Source organism: Muntiacus reevesi, chromosome 9, assembly GCF_963930625.1.
Source record: "Muntiacus reevesi chromosome 9, mMunRee1.1, whole genome shotgun sequence".
NCBI classification, from domain to species: Eukaryota; Metazoa; Chordata; class Mammalia; order Artiodactyla; family Cervidae; genus Muntiacus; species Muntiacus reevesi.
This window is the reverse complement of record NC_089257.1, coordinates 43025368-43031772: the sequence shown is the minus strand read 5'-3', so window position 1 is coordinate 43031772 and position 6405 is coordinate 43025368. Positions and strand designations below refer to the sequence as shown.

The 6405-nt window shown below is 40.3% G+C and overlaps 1 pseudogene; it reads left to right on the top strand.

The window, feature by feature from the left end:
• Positions 1-935, top strand: LOC136175862 (olfactory receptor 51I2-like; annotated as a pseudogene).
• Positions 936-6405: the final 5470 nt, after the last annotated feature.

Below are 6405 nucleotides of genomic sequence, written 5' to 3'. Positions count from 1 at the left end.
ATGGACAACTTCAAGATCAATGTCTCTGATGCTCCCATCTGTATCTTGACGGGTTCCCCAGGAATGGAGGCCATGGAGCCCTGGCTATATTTCCCTCTCCTTCTGCTCTATGCCATCGCCATTGTGGGAAACACCCTGATCCTCCTCATTGTTAAGGAGGAGCCGAGTCTGCACCAGCCCATGTACTACTTCTTGGCCCTATTGTCTGTCAACGACTTTGGGGTGTCATTTTCCACACTGCCGACCGTGCTGGCTGCCGTCTGCTTCTGGGCCCAGGTGATTGCCTTTACTGTATGCTTAGCCCAGATGTTTTTCATCCACCTCGTCTCTTGGACAGAGTCTGGCATCCTTCTGGCCATGAGCTTCGATCACTACGTGGCCATCTGCAATCCACTGCACTATGCTCCTGTGCTCAGCCATGCCTGCATTGTGGCCATGGATCTGTGTACTGTCCTCTGAAGCTTTGCCCTCATCCTGGTCTTCCCACTCCTGCTGCACAGACTACCATTCTGCCACCCCCGGAACATCCTTTCCCATGCCTCCTGCCTTCACGTGGATATGATCAAGCTGGCATGCACTGATGTCTCTCTCAATAGCCACTACGGACTGTCTATTGTGCTTTTTACCTTTGGCCTGGACTCTGCCCTCATTCTTCTCTCCTATGTACTTATCTTTCAGTCTGTGCTAGCCATTGCCTCCCCAGGGGATCGCCTCAAGACACTCAACACACGTGTGTCCCATGTCCTAGCTGTGCTCATCTTCTACCTGCCTGTGGTGAGTGTGTCCATCGTGCACTGCCTGCCCCATGCTGTCCACACCCTCCTGTCTCTTATCTACCTCTTTGTTCCTCCATGCTCAATCCCATCATCTACTCCATTAGGACAAAGGAGATTCAGCTCAGGCTTTTCAAGATGCTCTTCAGGGTTAGGTCCTGATGGTTTATCTAGAAGCCCTGAAGGATTTGATGTTGGGGGCAGAATCATTTGGACACCCGAAGAGGAGAGGGTCACTCTGGAGGATGTTAGTGCTACCCTTTACACAATATGATCAAACCTGTAGTATATTGTCCAGTTCTTGCCTGGACCATCTTGGGTTTTATCCAGCAATCAATTATATCAATATTGCCTAGATACATAAAAGTGGTCTCTTTTTAAGAAGAAACTAGAGAATGACAAACACTACTACAAGGTGGTAGATATTTTCCAGAGAACTCATTTCAGGACACTTGGTGACATGGCTGGGACTTCTGGTTATGGGCCTGCACAATTGTGAAAAAAGACAGAGGCACAGCTGGAATCATTATGGGTTGTGTATCATATCATTACCAGTATGCAATTTAAGCTTGGGTGATTGTGTTTCAATGTTGTCAGAAACCAGAGAGCTTGTTATGGTGGTGTTTAAAATGTTTTAGAGTACGACAGTTGTGATGGTTAATTTTATGTGTCAGTTTGACTGGGCCTCAAGGTTAGGTATTTGGTTGAACATTATTTCTGGGTGTTTTAGTGAGGGTATTTCTAGATGAGCTTAATATTTGAATTGGTAAACTGAGTAAAGCATACTGGCCTCCCCAGTATGGGTGGGCCTTGTGCAAAATGCTAAATTCCTGAATAGAATAGAAAGCAGAGTATATAGGAAAGGAATCTCTGTCTCAATATTTTTGAATTGGGATATTAGTCTTCTGTCTTCAGTCTCAGATTTGAACTGAAACTTACACCATTGGCTTTCCAGATTCTCAGACCTTCAGATTTGGACAGGAACTATGCCATTGACTCTCCTGGGTCTGGACTTCATGGTCTCTGTAATTATGATATCCAATTCATTATAATAAATTTAAGATGTTTGGTTACACACATATTCTATCAGTTCTGGTTATCTGGAGCACCCTAATACAATGTTACAATATTTAAGTAGTCAAAATTAGATTTTTGGATTCCTGGGCATGTTCTTTTCACATGGGAGACCCTGAAATATCGAGGCACTTGACCCTGCCAAAGTCCATTGAGCTTAATGACCCTTTGTTTATATCTCTCTTGAAACTTTCCCCTCCTCTTTAATATCTATCTGCTTCCCCTCAAGAAATCTGCTCCTTAACGGAGCAACTGTGTCAAAAACTTTGTCCATCCTCATTGGACCACTATAGAGCCTTCATTAAAACAGTGTTTAATGTTGTTACAGCAGTATAAAAGAATAAATGAAAAAAAATGGATGAATAAACAATAATGAATGAATAGCAGAAGGAAATCAAGAGTGAAAAATAAATAGATGAACATATGGATTATTAATGAATTTCCTTAAGTCAGAATCTCATATGAAGAAATGTTTCCTCTCCTTCTGTTCTCCATAATTCTCTGCATAGAGAGAAATGCAAATGAAAGGTGACATATTTTCCCCTGATTCTTGTATTTCCCCAGGTTTATCGAGATGTAATTGACATATACCTGCTGTAAGTTCAAGGTGTAAAATGCGATGATTTGCTGTACATACATATTATGAAATCTTCACCACAGTAAGGTTACTTAACCCATACATAGAGGTGACTTCTTGAATAAGTGAACTAAACTCAGTCTTAATTTCCTCATCTGTAAAATGGGATCTCTGATTCATCTACTTTACATTTTTGTTTTAAGGAGTACATAAAATGAACTGCTTTAAAAGTTTTCTAATAATACATGCTACTTATTGATCATTATTTTTATTCAGCAAGAATCAATGTGAAATTCAATGTTTGGCTTCAAAATGTCATGTGCATCATCCATAGTCTGAAGAAGTATTTTGTCTAAGATTTTCTTGAATCCTGAGTAGAACTATTTTATACTTGCTTTCTGTCTCCATTGTACTTGAAAGGTACTTTAGTCATATCAGCTAGTTTGGGTACTTTGTCTCCTCAACTACATTGTAAGCAATTTCTGGGCAGGGACTGTTTTATTTATCCTTCTACCCTTCAGTCTCTAACAAAGGGCTTGAAGCATACCTAACATATATGGTAGATGAGGAATCAGTTAATAAATGATTATATTTGCATACCAACCATCTCTTTATGTGTCACTGAATTACCACATGGTACAATGTTTTACCCTCATACTGATCATAATCTCATTAAAGTATAATTTTATATAAAGATCATATTGTTTACTATCTAAATACTATATGCATTATAATCTCAATAGAGTGAATAAAACATAAATTGTACTTGAAATTTTCAAACATGTCATAAATGTATCTTATATTTTTATATTGCTCAGACTTTATATACTATAGAGAGTATACCCATAGATTCAGTTCAGTTTAGTTCAGTTGCTCAGTCGTGTCCGACTCTTCGCAACCCCATGAATCGCAGCATGCCAGGCCTCTCTGTCCATCACAAACTCCCGGAGTTTACTCAAACTCATGCCCATCGAGTCAGTGATGGCATCCAGCCATCTCATCCTCTGTTGTCTGCTTCTCCACCTGCCCCCAGTCCCTCCCAACATCAGGGTCTTATCCAATGAGTCAACTCTTCGGATGAGGTGGCCAAAGTACTGGACTTTCAGCTTCAGCATCAGTCCTTCCAACGAACACTCAGGGCTTATCTCCTTTAAGATGGACTGGTTGGCTCTCGTTGCAGTCCAAGGGACTCTCAAGGGACTCTCAACTGTGGTCTTCTCCAACACCACAGTTCAAAAGCATCAATTATTCAGCGCTCAGCTTTCTTCACAGTCCAACTCTCACTGCTAATACTGTGTTTCACCTTTAATAGGTGCCTCAGTGAATATTCTTTGAAAGATTGTTGCTGTATAGTGATTTTGGCTCTGTTACAAATATGACTTATAGAGAAGTTGCTGCCATAAGAAGTGGATGGTATGTTTTCAGTGCCAGTGTTTTTCTTGCTTCTTTAAATCTGAAAGACTTGAAAGCAACAATTTGGCTCATTTAGGTAGGTGTGAAAAGCTGTTTGGGAACTTCTGGGTTAATATTTTCCACATCATATTCTATAAATTAAGATACTCAGTATCCTTCTCTTGATTTTAGAAATCTGCATCAAAAGGATGCATCAAAAGGAGGAACAAGAGATGGTTGCTGGTGACAGTCTTTATCTATTTAGCACATTAAGTAGGAAGTTCATGGCTCTGCCTGGATTTGTAACTTTCCAGCATGGAGAAAAGGCTCAGACTCTGTTCCAGTTTCACTGGTGTGGACTGGGCTTACAGTGATAGGCTCACCATCCCAGGGCTCTGCTGAGCCAGGTCGTCAGATGCATCTGAAGAGAGCTTTGGGTTTCTTCGCAGCTGCTGCTTAGTCACTCAGTCATGTCCGACTCTGTGACCTCATGGACTGTAGCCCAGCAGGCTCCTCTGTCCATGGGATTCTCCAGGCAGGAATACTGGAGTGGGTGGCCATTCCCTTCTCCAGGGGATCTTCCTGACCCAGGAATCAAACCCAGGTATCCCACATTGCAGGCAGATTCTTTATCATCTGAGATACCAGTGGAAGCCCCTGGGCTTCTTTAACCTCTTCCTATTACTTAACTTCCACTGTTCATGGAGTTTGATTGGTTCAATATTCCATTCTTTTAAAGCTATAAGATGAATTATACCTAGTCTCTACCTACCCAAGATTACGGTCACCATCTTTTATGAGCTGGAAGTGGGTCCAGGGTCCATCTCGTCTATGTGTCTGCTTGAGCCACTGGAAGCAACTGCCAGAATATTTACTTTACGGAGCAGAAGGAGAAGATATTTTCTCCATTGGTGATGGTTCTTGGAGAGCCTTCTGGAATCACAAGATTGGAGGAGTATAGGGCATAGGAGGTATTACTGTATTGGATCTGGGTCCTGCGGAGGGTTGTTTAACCTTTTGCCTTTTTGAATACATAGATACACAATTCCACACCCACTCTTCTCTGGTGTTTCTTTTTAAGGTCTCATACCTGTGTTCATGCTTTTACATCTGCTGTATTTTGACATCCTTTGACATTCCTCCTACTGCATTTAATTTAAAAATATTTGTCCATTCTTTGAAAATCAGGAGAACTATTACAAGCACCTAGAAATCTAGAAATGCACCTAGAAATCTCTTCTGATTGCCCTAGAACATTGCAGAGTCCCTTTCTTTGTTCTTCCCTAAGATCTCCTTGTATCTATTATTATTGCTTTCACTGAGATATTATAAATGTTTCCTTAGGAATCTCCCAGACCTGACTATGAATTTTTATATTGATTCATATATACATTCTCAGGAATAAATTTGTGTCTAATGCTAAATGAATGACTTGATTTATAGTTGCTTTTGTTAACATACATCTACTGTAGACCTGTAGGGTCGGGACTGTGACTTTGTCATAAATAAAAATGAAGTATCTTTTTTTAAAATTGAGAAAATAAAAAAAAAAAGACCAATGAAAAATGAACAATAGAGAATTCACATAAATCCCTGCCTGTTGATTAGGGCTTGGGTGGTTCCTGACCTTTTTCCATGACAATCAGTGACTATGAGAAAATCTAGGGTATATTAGGTGATGTGCTAAGTCCTTTGATCTGACTTATGTATGAGTGGGATTGTTGAGAAGCTATTGCATTTTTCCACCTGTTTAGTTTCAGGTCAATACTTGGTATATGAGAGGTTCTTTCTAATCCCAACCCCTTACATCCTCCCTGATCTGGTACAAGTATGCATCTCTTACTACTAATCACTATTCCTTCTAGGTATATCTGCCAGTATCTTCCTAGAACTGAGCTATTTAAGGTATTCAATAACTTCTTATTTGGTATACTTAGGTTAATACCCACTCCCAGTGTTTTTACTTGCAGGACATAATGTTTGAGTTTCTTTTTATAGTATATTTTATTTTTAAGCTTTTTTTTGTGTTGCAGTATAGCCAATTAACAGACAATGTTGTGATGGTTTCAGGTGGACAGCAAAGGGACTCAGCCATACATATACTTGTATCCATTCTCCCCCAAACTTCCCTCCCATCCAGTCTGCCACATAACATTGACCAGAGTTCCCTGTACTATACAATAGGCCCATGTTGGTTATCCATTTTAAATATAGCAGTGTGTACATGCCCATCCCAAACTCCCTAATTATCCCTTTCTCTCTGGCAACCGTAAGTTTGTTCTCTAAGTCTGTCTCTTTCTATTTTGTAAGTTCATGTGTATCACTGTGTAGATTCCACATACAAGGAATGTCATATGATATTTCTCCTTCTCTGTCTGACGTACTTCACTCAGTATGACACACTCTGGGTCAGTCCATGTTGCTGTAAATGGCATTAGCTTGTTCTTTTTTATGGCTGAGTAGTATTCCATTGTATATATGTACCACATCTTCTTTAAAATGTTTAGGATGTAAATAACCACATGTTGTTCAGTCACCTAGCCATGTCCGACTCTGTGACCCCATGGACTGTAGCACACCAGGCATCTT